The sequence below is a fragment of the Augochlora pura genome, chromosome 5 (assembly GCF_028453695.1).
Source record: "Augochlora pura isolate Apur16 chromosome 5, APUR_v2.2.1, whole genome shotgun sequence".
In the NCBI taxonomy this organism is placed as follows: Eukaryota; Metazoa; Arthropoda; class Insecta; order Hymenoptera; family Halictidae; genus Augochlora; species Augochlora pura.
In genome coordinates, this window is record NC_135776.1 from 15693252 (window position 1) to 15707210 (window position 13959).

General features: G+C 36.1%; 1 protein-coding gene across 1 annotated transcript in view; it reads left to right on the forward strand.

Moving 5' to 3' along the window:
• Tup (LIM1_Isl and LIM2_Isl domain-containing protein tup) overlaps nucleotides 1-13959 on the forward strand; it is a 67052-nt gene that overhangs the window by 32769 nt on the left and 20324 nt on the right. The gene's annotated exons all lie outside the window — the stretch shown is intronic.

A 13959-nucleotide genomic window follows, 5' to 3' on the forward strand; every position in this document is an offset into this window, starting at 1 on the left:
ATCAGATATAAAATAAGAACTTTCTGCAACTGTTGCAAAAGATAGAAGTATTTTTGAAGTCGCATTCTTTCTTTAATAATTTTAATATGCTGAAAGTAGTGTATCTACAATATTTAATGTTTTTTTATCTCTTTAATGTTTCAAATTGTATATACTCATTTTCCTCAAGTTTTATGGAATTTATTCTTTTAACACTATTGTGCTTTACTGATAATATATTCTTTGTGATAATTTATCTAGATAGCGCGAAGACGTCTTATTTCAGACGTTAAAACGACGTTCGGTTTAGGACGTGTTTTAAGACGGATTTAAGATGTATTTAAGACGTTTTTAAGATATATTTAGAACGTATTTAAGACGTGTTTAAGATGTATTTGAGACGTTTTTAAGAAATACTTAAGACATGTTTGAGACGTGTTTAAGACGTACTTAAGACGTCTAATTCGAGACATCTTCAGGACGTCTCCTCCAACATCTTCAAGACATCCCCCCCAACGTTTTCAACCTCCGCCGCTCAATCCCATAAAAATCATAAACTTCATATATTTGCACAAATTACAAACTCTATATACAATAAACAATTTTGTCATTTCTATAAACAAAATAAAACCACTTACCACCTCGAATCCACATCTCAGTCTAACGCGACCGAATCGATTACAAAAGCCAGATGACAATTTTCAAAAGCGATTCGGTGAAATTCGCGTGACTAACAGGGGGTTGAAATCGCGTCACGTGCCATTCAAATCCCAACAGGTAATCCCGAATTCCGAAATGTCCATATTTCGACGAATATCTCCATATTTCTGTAAAGTTTTCGCGAGGCTCGCCTCTGACGCGGGCGCGCGGTTATGGTGAATTCCGTCGCGTGATTCGCGTGTCAAAAACTATAAATATGTCGTTTCGGTGGTTGCGACCTTTTCGCGATCGGGACCAGAGCGTAGACGAGAGCTGATTCGGGGAACCCGGGTCGCAGTCTCACGAATTAGAACCTGCTCTCGGGAGGCTGCGCGACACCGGGGCGCCGGGTGGACGCAAAGGAATGCCAGCCGGACTGATAAAAGCCACGGGCAACACCTACATAAATTTCGGCCCGGGGATATCTAAGGACGACCTTTCGTTCATTTAAGCATACATCCTAAATTTAGTGCTGGTCACGACGGTGCTGTATCGGCCTCGACGGATACGGGAGGCGCCTTGCCTTTGCGTGCAGCAGCTCTCCGTGGCCGCGTCGCGACGCCCAGGCTCTCTCTCTCTCTCTCTCTCGTTTTTGCCTGAGGGGTTACCTCTTATCGAGACCAGGCCTTATTATTCCGGGGAATTGTTCCGAACGGACGAGCCGTTTCTCGGAACCGGCGCGGATCACGGGAACTAGTTCCAATAATTCGGGAATCGCCGTTGCGACTCGCATCGACGGCGTAGGAACCGCGCTAATTAACCCCTTGCACTATCATAACGAGTGGGAAAGATTTTATGCAACATCTACTAAATATGAATATTATTAATTCCTTCTGCGTCGAAGTAAAAATAAATTCTTCTGTCGTCAAAGTATAGAAACGAAGGCGAATAAAAACAATTCAGGAAACAAAAATTATATTAACTCTATGCCGTCCGGCGGCACCACAGTGGTGTCGCGCATGAAGTATCGCTCAACGGCCGGCGACACCGCGGTGGTGTCGCATGCAAATATATAAGACGAAGAAATTTTACATTTGTTTCCGTATATCTTCGAAATTTCATGAAAATAGGGGGAGAAAATTGAGAACTCATGAGAGCTAACGATGAGATTGCTAACAATGAAAATTCCAAATTAACAAGTCAAAATTAGTTTGACAATATCAGTGTTGCCGGGGCCAAGCGAAGAAATTTTTACAAGAAGTAAAAATAAATTCTTCTGTCGTGAAAGTATAGAAACGAAGGTAAATAAAGACAATTCAGGTAACAAAAATTGTCTGGTCCTATTAGGAAAATCATTAACACTTCATATATAAAATGAATCCGAATCAATTCAGTAAAATGAAACCTTTTAATATACATAATATCCATAAATTTCAGACGACTCTAAGACGTAAATTTCGGACATCTGAAAGGCGTCTTTAGAACGTAAATTTAAGACATTTGAAAGACGTCTTCAAGCTCTTTTAAAAACGTAAACTTCATACACCTCAAAGACATAATTTCGCACGTCTTAGTAACATCCCTCAAACATCAAAACGACGTTCGATTTACAATATCCCTTTCAGACGTCACTGCGATCAGATCTAAAGTCGACATAAAATAAAAATCATCAAAACGTCGTATTCTATCCAGCTTAATGTATTTACAATTCATAACAACATTAAACGATTCCAATGAGATGTTCATATACTTTGAACTTAAATTAACAAAATTCACAAAACGCGTTTCTTAAATTTTCGTTCCAATTGCAAATAAGAACAGGTACATCGAGGCTTCTTCAATATTATACCCCTTCTTAAATTTTCATTCCAATTGCAAATAAAAAAAAGGTTAACGAACCCAGCTCAAACGCAGAAAAGAAAAAGCGAGAAGCGATTCTTTCTGTAACAACGTTCCCTTGGGTTACTCCTCGACGATGCAGCAAGGGTTAAGCAAATAAATGTTTGTTTTATTATTTCTACATTTAGCAACGTTCTTCTTCTTTTCTTGTAATCTGGACGGCGTAAAACATCGAAGGGAACTTACGGGGCGAAGTCAGAACGCAGAAGCGAGAACCGAAGGAACGAAGAATAGAAATTCCGTACCCGGGGCGAGCTGTACGAAGTTTCTACTCTGTCACGTTCCACTTTGCCTATTCAGTAAGAGCATAAATCAGCAGCGCGTGTAACAATAAGCGTGCCGGTCCACTTTGTGCTAACCGTTCCGCACTTATACCGGCGGAGGAACTTCGCTCGCGAACTGTGCATTTAGAGAAGCGATTCAGGCAATTATGCGCGAAAGGTTACGCCTCATCGAACGCTGATCAAATTTAACGCTAAACCTATCGGACGGTCAAATTGACGTGCATCGCTTATCAAGAATGAAAAGGTACAATTTATTACGATTTTCTATAGTTGTAGCAGTAGTTCCAATGATATCATTTATGCAATTATTTTTCGTGAAAACGACTCCATTGTTTTAATAAGTTTAAAACAAGATGTATTGTGAGGTTATATTATAGCGGTAGCTTTAGTATTAAATATAAAATTAGGTTTAATATAGATATAAAGCAATTTTTATTGTTATTTAATTTTATTAGGCAAAGTATATTTTATGCATGCGAAATTAAGTTTAGCGATTTATGTAATAGTTAGACTTTTAACAACTCTGCAAATCTGAATTCTTTTAGATCAATATAATACTGATCTTAGAAAATAATATTACTATTTTATTTAACAATGCGTCAGACTTTTCGTATTTTAACAATTCTTCAAATCTGAATTTTTACAATTCTTAAAATTAAGGCAGGCGATTAATGCAACAGTTAGACTTTTAACAATTCTTCAGATCTAAATTTTAACAATTCGTTAAATTAATGCTAGCGATCGATGCAACAATTAGACTTTCAACAACTCTTCAGATCTAAATTTTTAGATCAACGTAACACTGTTCGGTGATATTACTATTTTATTTAGCAACGCGTCAGACCGCGAGCTATTAAATATAATAGACCAACACCATAAAGAATTCCGTTCTTTGTTCGACGGGGGTCACGTAGAAGAACATGCCCGCGAATTTCGAGAAAAACCCCCGAGCATTCGCCACGGTCGGTTGTTCGAAGGCTGCTCGCAGAACCGACAGAACCGCGCTTTATAAATGATATCCGACGAACGCGATTTTACATCCACGGCAGTGCGGAGTAGACACAGTATCCGCGGCCGAGTCCTCAAGGTACCCGGCGAGCCCCGGACTCGCAACTTGTAAGGTGCATTCCCCGATCCAGCTACGAAACCGGCCGGGCCACACAAAAAAAGGGAAATAATTAGCAGAGGTGTTAATGAAATACCAAACGAACGCCGTGGGACACCGGGTCGGCGCCTCTGAACTGCCAACCAGACATCCTCGACACAGTCCACGGCGCCGTTTTCTTTTCCTCGTCCTTCTGTAACGCGGCGACCGCTACTTTAACATATCTCCTTGTTCTTTGCTCTCTCTCTCTTTCTCTCTCTCTTTCTCTCTCTCTCTCTCGCTCTCTCTCTTGCCCATCCCCCTTGCTCTCTCCGCGTTTCCGTTTCACCCGGCACCGGCGATCCCCGAACAGTCCTCTGATTTTCGGTGAACATCGACCGGGAAAATAGCGTTCGTCACCGCGAATAACTCTCTCGCTTAATCAGATTGCTTTTGAAAGATCCGATGAAAATACGATTCTAGAAGAATAATCTTTGTTTTATTCACCGCGTCTGACAGAGGTGAGCAAAATATTAGTTGGTTGATAGGAGATCAGGATTCTGTATTTTCAATGTTTTATTCGATGTATTTGTTTTATGTGTGTTATATGTATTTATTTTGTGTATTTTATGGATTTGGTTTCGTATGTTTATATTTGTATTGTATGCTTATTTTATATGTATATTATATATTTATTTATTTGAGATATTTGTGTACATTTATATACATCTGTTTTATACATATCTAAAATATTTATTTCATTCAATACTTTGTATTTAACGAACGAAATTGTATATATTTTATATTATATGTTTATATTATAATGTGAACTATATACTATATTGTAACATACTTTATTCTATATTTTATAATATATAGTTATTATATTAATTGTATACACTCCGCATAATATCTTCTCAGATTTCGTTTCCGACGGCTAGTAAAATTTCCTACGATATATAAATGAACAAATCTGCATAAAATCTATCAAATTCACTCGACGCTCTTATTAACAAAGAATGTCAAACTACTTGACAAAAAAGAAAATATATAGACACAGCTCGATCATTCAAAAGCCTATTAAAAAGCTCCTGATCTCCGAATTTCGATTCATAAACGCAGAAAATTAATATTCAATATTAAATATCAATATTCAATATTAAATATCAATATTAATATTCAATATTAAATATCAATATTAATATTAAATATTAAATATTCAATATTAAATATCAATACTTATATTAAATATTAAATATTCAATATTAAATATCAATACTTATATTAAATATTAAATATTAAATATCAATATTAATATTAAATATTAAATATCAATACTATATACTAAATATTAATATAAAATATGAAATATCAATACTATATATTAAATAATAATATTATATATCATTTAATATTATGATTTAATATTGGATATTCGACAGCGCAGAAAAGAGGTCTCGAGATTATGCGATTTCGGTTTCGAGGCAACGCTATTTCCACGAGGTGCCGAGTAGGTATAATCGGGCGTTTCGCTTTAGCCGAGAAACTCTGTTCGCGAAGCATCAGAAGGAAGATATGTAAATTATGATACTCGATATTTGGTTTCCGACCTGCTAATCAAACAATCTTAATCTCACCTCTCCTCTTTTTCGTCGCTCTTTTACAGCAACACGCTACCCTAAGATCCTTCGGCTCTCCTCCCTTCTTCCCCTCCCTCCCTCCCTCCCTCCGTCCCACCCTACCCACCGTCGCCGCGGTATCTCTCCTGGCTACTCTCTCTCTTGTCAGAGGAGTCCGCGTTGCTCTATTTCTGTCTTTCCTTCGTTCGCGCTCTCCTTTTTTCATCCGCGCTCCAACCAACCCCCCCGACCCTTCGTCTTATCTGCCTGCTCTAAATTCAGGATTTTTTTATGCGGCTCCCATCGTCCTACCGTCAAGGGGTTATCCGTCGTTTTACATGAATACGCGGTTCTCGGAAGCGTGGATTATAAAGCGCGCGGGGATACGCGTCTCAATCGGCGTCCGTGGGTCGGCCCTCCGTGATCTATTCAGAACGAAGGATCGAGCCTCCCAGAAGATTTTACTACCGTGAAGGACCGATAGTTCGTCACATTTGCATAGACTGTATTAAGCCGGCGTGTCACAATATTCGGGCCCGTTTCTCTCGCGCGTCGCGCTCGGAGCAATCAATTTTGGTGGTGAACGCCGACGACGAATCGCCGTTGATTTGGTGCAACGCGGCGCGAGGTGACACTGTTATTCATTTAGTAGAATTATTATTAAGCTAATGAAATGTTAATCATATGATGAGGAATAGAAAATAGGTAATAGTAAATATGAAGAGTAAATATGATATAGTATAAATATGACATAGTAAATATGAAATAGTAAATATGGTACAGTAAATCTGATATAGTAAAATATGAAATATTAAATGTGATACAGTAAATGTAAAATAGTGAATATGATATAGTAAACATCAAATAATAAATCTGATATAGTATAAATACGAGATTTTAAATATGAAATATTAGAGAGGAAATAGTAAATATGATATAGTAAAATATGAAATATTAAATATGATACAGTATGAATATGAAATATTAAATATGATACAGTATAAATATGAAATATTAAATATGAAATATTAAGTCTAAAATAACAAATCTGAAATAATAAATCAAAAATAGTAAAAATAATAAAAATATTTGCTATACTGCAAGTCGTAGAAACAATTGCAAGTCTTCGCCGTCATACATTTCCGCCATTACATGTAACTTCCATTGATCGACTAAAACCGTTCTCCATCAAACAAAGAAACTCTACACTCGAGCGACGTTCGTTAAAAACCTTGACCGTAAGAAACAAATCCCGTGTAAAGTCAGTCTCCAAAATTCAGTTGGACCGCGTGTACGATGAAAGCGAGGCTACATTAACTTTCACTGATGAATCACGGCTATCGAAGCGGCATTAGTAGCCAATAAAATTGACTTCGCACGTTAGCGTATCGTGCCGCGAAGAGGCCTCTGTAACGGTACACGGATTGCACAAAAGAGAAACAAAAACCCCGTGCGGACGACGGACACCTTAAAACACAAATATGTAAATTGTCCAGTTGTAAACAGGAATTTCTTTGCAATTCTAAATAACCGCGCGGAACAATTACAACCACTTATCTAGTACCTACGAATACATGAAATGTTAATTGTTAAATTATGGTATCAACAGCCAGCGAATACTCGGTCAGCCAAATCACTCGAAGACGGTCGAAATTTAATTTTCTCAAAATTATGCTTCGCTTATTTTACAGTATTTCTGGTTCTTGAATTTAACAATTATCTACGAGCGTAGTGATTAAGCAGCGAATTTTTCTTCGAAATGAAATTAATCAATAATTAATCAATAATTAGTATAATATGATATAATATAGTATAGTATAGTATTGGGTTGGCAACTAAGTCATTGCCGATTTCAAATAAGAAGGAAAATTCAGAATTTTTGTTAAAAAATATAACTTTATTCAATTAGATATTGCCCGTTCTTGTCGATGACCTTTTTCCATCGTTCTGGCAGTGTAAAAATTCCCCGTTCGTAAAATGTCTGGTCTTTGCTATTAAAAAACTGAATTAAGTGTGATCTGACATCATCCGCGTTATTAAAAATTTTACCATTTAAAGAGTTTTGCATGGAACGAAACAAATGGTAATCCGAAGGCGCAAGATCAGGGCTATATGGTGAGTGTGACAAAACATCCCAACCCAGTTCCAATAATTTTTGCCGAGTGACCAAAGATGTGTGGGGCCTTGCGTTATCATGATGGAAAACAACACCCTTCCGATTTGACAATACCGGCCGCTTTTTTTCAATTGCATCGTTCAGTTTGTCGAGTTGTTCAACATACACATTTGAATTGATCGTTTGGTTCTGTGGCATGAGTTCAAAATACAAAATTCCTTTGTAATCCCACTAGACTGACAGCATAATCTTTTTTTGGTGAATCTCTGCTTTTGATGTTGTTTGGGCTGGTTCATCTTTCATCACCCACGATCTCTTCCTATTAACGTTGTTATAAACTATCCACTTTTCATCGCCAGTAATTAGGGTTTTCAGAAATGGATCATTTTCATTGCGTTTCAGAAGCGAATCACAGATGCTAATCCGTTGCATCAAGTGAATTTCCTTTAGCTGGTGAGGGATCCATAAATCAAGTTTCTTGACATAACCAAGGGTTCTTAATTTTTTTTCAATGCATGTATGCGATACATTGAGCTTCTCTGCAATGTCTCGTTGTTGTGCTGTGACGATCTGAATCGATAATGGCCTTGATATGGGTTTCAACCACTTCGACTGGGCGGCCAGATCGTTGTGCATTTTTCAGTGAAAAATCACGAGAACGAAATCTTTCAAACAAATTTCGACATTGCCTTTCTTTTAAGGCTTCATCTCCATATACGGTACATAACTTTTTTTGTGCTTGCGATGCGTTCTTGCCTTTTCGGAAGTAATACAATAAAATGTGTCGGAAGTGCACGTCCTGTTTTTCCATTTTTAAATTGGAATAAAAACAAAACTAAAGAACTAATCGATATAATTTCTTTTACTAATTAAAAGTAGAAGTCCACACAGTAAGAAAAAAATATAGGTTAGATGCTCTGACCACGTTAACAAAACAAAAAAAAGTGTAGAGTGAATCTATCGACAAAAACGGCAATGACTTAGTTGCCAACCCAATAGAATGTAATATACTATCACCTTTTCATGCGTGCAAAACATGCGCGAAGTCCTCGATTTTTAATCAATAATATTATAATATATTTATAATATTATATGTTATATAATATTATTATATGTTATATTATAATTATATGTTATATTATATAATATAATGTAACATAACATAATATAATATAATAAAGCGTGATATAGTACAGTATAATATACTATAATATATACAGTAAGCAATAAACAAATATACGAATCCCGCCGACTCGATTTCCGTCAGCGAAAAGACGCCCCCGCGCCAGCAACGTTCGACAATAAATGATCCATTCGCGAACCGTTCGTCGAAATAACTAATAAAGCCGCCGTTCTAATTTCACCGGTGCCGGTATGCCATATAAATTAGGAAGTGGAAGAAATCAATGTTTATGTAGATGGAGCGTTATGCATTATTCATGGTTTCCAGAAATCGTACAACGTCGACGAGGCAACGCGGTATTTTATTATATGTATATCCGGCTATTGCCGCGCATATCATAAACCTGTTTGAAATGCCAATTTTCCTATGCACTTCACGCTGCGCATTATAATCGGTAAACTCTTTCTTCGCGTTATTAACGGACAAGCCACGGGCCGATAAGATTTTATAAACACGCCGGGAATTTCCGAGCCGTGGCGCGCCGCGCGCGCGTCCACGTTTCCGCGCTGAAACGTTCGCCGTTCGTTTACGCGCGAATCTCAACCGACGCCGAGGCAACTCGACCGCGGATTGTAATTAATATCGCTGTTAATAATTATCAATCGCGAAATGTCTGTATAAAGCATGGAAATTCGACGATTATTTACCACGTGCTTATTCATCGAAGGAAATGATATTACGGCGCGGCGTTTTAATGCCGGTCTTGTAATAACCGGCGTACATTTATTCCGCCCGTAGCGGGGATATTCCAATCGGCAACATTCACGCGCCCATAAAATATAATGTTGCTATACCGTGCCTGAAAAATTCAAACGGAGCATCAACTTTTAGTTTTTCATCAGGCTCGCGTGAATTTCTTGCATAATTCAGCGGTGACTTATCTGTCGTTTACGATGGTTATTAGGCGATTTAACTGTTACCGGATTTTAACAGCTTTTAATCGTTCTTTATTATTTTTTAAACGATAGTGAAGTAACAATGTATTAGTTGTTCACGGTAATAGTTTTTTTTTTTGATAACCTCGAAAGCGTTTTTAAAGTAACGAAGGCTTTAATGATGCTTTTATTGTAATGCGCGTCTGCTGTACTTTGGTATTTGAAGGAATATGTTAGCGCATAATTCTAGTGAGTATATTTTAATACTAAATATATGATATAGTGAAAACCAGGATCAATGAATGTTTATTGGTAGTGAATCATGTAGATCGTGGCAATTAACAGAAACTCGGAAAGCTTATTTAATTGTTACAGGTAATAATATTATAAATACTGAAATCTGTAATGCTTGTTTATATGTTTATGATTTATATATCCATTTATATAATAACAGAAATTTCATTACAACTAATCTTCGACAACTGTATAATTATCATTTATAAAATGTAAATCAATTTTTTAGTATAATGTAAATTTTATTGGAAGTTGTAAACGACCAGCGAAAAGAACAATTATATTTCTTGAAAGGCGAATTTTTAAAGAATATTATATTTTCGAAAAGCTGAATTTACGAAGAATGTTATACCATTTTTAAAAAGCTGAATTTACACGGAACATTATACTATTTTCCAAAAGGCGATTTTTCAAACATTATACTACTTTTTAAAAGCTGAATTTCCAAAGAAACATTATACTATTTCCATTAAAGCGAATTTCGAAAGAACATTATGGTACTTTCAAAAAGGCGAATTTCCATAGAAAATTATACTATTTCCATAAAAGAGAATTTCCATAGAACACTGTACTATTTCCATTAAAGCGAATTTCCAAAGAACATTATACTATTTCCATTAATGCGAATTTCCAAAGAACATTATGGTACTTTCAAAAAGGCGAATTTTCATAGAACATTATACTATTTCCATTAAAGCGAATTTCCAAAGAACATTATGGTACTATCTCCATAAAGCTGAAGTTACAAAAAACACTATACTATCTCCAAAAAGGCGAATTTCCATAAAACATTATAATACCATCCTCATAAAGCTGAATTTCCAAAGAACATTATACTATCTCCAAAAAACGTAATAGCATTTCAAAAAATTTCCGAACAACATTATACTATCTCAAATAATCTGACTCTCCGAAGAACGTAATCTCGATAAATTCGATTCCCATTTGCGAAAAACCGAAGATGATCCACAAAATGAATTGCTACCCGGTGCCGAGCGACCATTTCGCGTCAGCTTCTCGCAGGCTAGCAGAAGCTATCGATCTAAATATAGACGGCGATCGAGAGATGGCAACGAAAATTCCCGCGGTAAATAAAACAAAATGCAAAGGTCGATGGTACAACAAATATCTGGCGTAACAGTGCTGCCGGTGGATTCGTCACCGCCGAGCAAACATCATAAATCCGAACGTTCCATATTTATAAGAGGCGAGAGAGGCGGCCGGGCCGGTGAAGAGGGCCGCGGCGGCGCGCACGGTCGTCGCATCGGCACCGGTGCATCGGGCGCATCGTTGTATCGGTGCACGGCGAGCACTCGAAGATGCGAGGTGGTTGTCGTCTCTGGGAGCTAATGGGACGCCGCCGACACTCTCCTCTCTTTCGAGTCTCTTTGATCCTGACCGAACTTGCCCTTGCCTCTTGCCTTCGCGACTCCTGTCCTCCTTCTGCCTCTCCTCCTCGCCCCTCCTTGTTCCTGATTCCACGTCTTGACCTTATCCGCAGGCCTCCTCCGGGATCTTCATGGTGGTCGCGGGTCTCATACGAGTTTGGTCTCGTGGGGGAGACGATCCGGCTGAAATGATCAATTTTTGCGTCGCCTGGAAGCCCGATCATTTGTCAAGCTAGTTCGCTTCGGGGGGAGGGGGAGGGGGAGGGGGATGGGGCAGACGCCGCGCGCGGGACGCACCGCCATTATCTCGAAATTCCGGCTCTTTCTGTAATAAAATTATACTTGTTTCGTTAGAATACACTCCGCGTATCTAATCGGCCGTAATTCGAAGCCGCTACCTGTTAATACGCGCGACCATACGCGGACAGTTCATTTGTTTTTATACTCGTGAACGGTAGTTTTCGTTTTTATTCTCGCGCGTCGAGTACTGCCGGTTTTATTCGGCACTCGATTTATTGCTGGTATTTGTTTAAGAATGTCGTCGTGCCGCATATTTTTTCATGTCGCGGTAATCGCGGGTGTTTAATTATTCATGCTGTTGCGAAGTTTATAAATGGGGTGTTCAGAGATTATCTGCTGCGTTTATTATATTTTTTAGGATTTATTTGGAGATACAGCATTATTTAATGTTTAGGGAATGTAAAGATTTATTGAATAGAGTAATTGTGTTGCAGTGCGGGAAAGTTAAATTTTATATATTATAAATAGTATTATAATAGTTAAATTTTTATATTATATGATGCTGCGAGGTAGTTTCTTAAAAATATATTTCTTCTTTGAATAATGTGAATGAGCTGAGAATAATGTTACAGTATTTTTTCAATATTTCTAAAGTCATTACTTGAGTTACTATATTAGCACATTATTGTATTATTATATTTTATATAATAATATATGTTAATATAATGTATTGTTATAGTATTATATTACTATATTATTATACTACTATACTATTATGTTACTGTATTCTTATAATGTTATATTACTATGTTACAGTATTATTATAATATTATATTTTTATATTACTATATTAATATATTAATTTATTATTAGTATACTATTAGAAGTTCTTATACTATTAGTAACACTAACTGAAATCGATAGAAAGTTACAAAACAATTAACAATCCCTGCTAACGATTGCAAAGTAAAACTGAAATTAATCATTGAAATGAAACAGTATATAGACAGCATAGTTAAAGCACTCTGCACTGCACATTGTTACTCGGATACGCTCTTTTAGTTACATTTCTGACTTCCAATCATTTTTAATTGACGTGAACAATTACCGTCGCTATTAACCCCCCTATAACGGTAGCTGAATCACTCTTGGGGATTAACAAACATACCAATTAATATAGAGAATACATTTTTATGCAAATCTACTTTTCCCAACCTGATTCATAAATAACAGCGCGTTGTGAAAAATTTCATTTCTTTAACAAAGTTTTGCTGCATCGATTGCAATAAATAATTGTAATTGAATACAAAATATATATAATTGTATATAATTATTAATTATATAGAGAAAGACGTTTTACTCGTTTATATGTAATTGTTGTAGAACGGTTCGCATATATTGTTTGATAATAACGAGTTTATTGGATTTATTTAAATGTCACAGGTTTTTTTATTACAGTAGAAGCACGTATAAAATAAAATTAAGATATATAAATTAAACATTGTATTTAACTGGAATCATTAAAAAAGTCTAGATAATTTAGAAATTTTTAAATGACAAGTAAGACTAACATTTTTATGTTATTATTGTTATTTGATACATTTCTACTACTAAATTATTTTCACATCTTTACTGTTACTTAAACGAAAGCCAACACACAAAATCTAAATTTGTATATTCTTGTCTTCTATTATTTCTAATATTAAAAGATATGAATATAAAGTTTCGTTAAGTTTTGGTTAAAATTAAACTGAAAATATAAGAATTTACTTTGTTTCTATAATTATTTATACGCTATATCTATTAAGTCATTCGGTCAATTACGAAACAATTAATTCGTTTTAATCTTTCTGAAGTCATTACTTGAGTTATTATATTATTATATTGTTACGTTCTATATTATTATATTATTACATTATGATATTGTTGCATCACTATATTGTAACATTATTATATTGATACACTATTATATTGTTACATTATTCTATTATTGTCATTACTTGAGTTATTATATTATTATATTATTACATTATGATATTGTTGCATCACTATATTGTAACATTATTATATTGTTACACTATTATATCGTTACATTATTATCTTGTTACATTATTATATTATTACATAAACCACTATACTATAATGGTAGCATACTGGAGTTATTACACCGCCAACAAATAAGTACTATATTCCATTCATTACACCGTCCGTTGCAAGCACCGCGGAAAGATCCCCGATCCGATGATTAAAATCAATTAGAGTCGGATACGTTCTTTATTCCCGTGATTTTGATCCAGGTCAAATTCCCGGCCGTCGCGGTACATGTGCTCGGGGGGGCCCCCCTCCTTGCTCCTCTTCC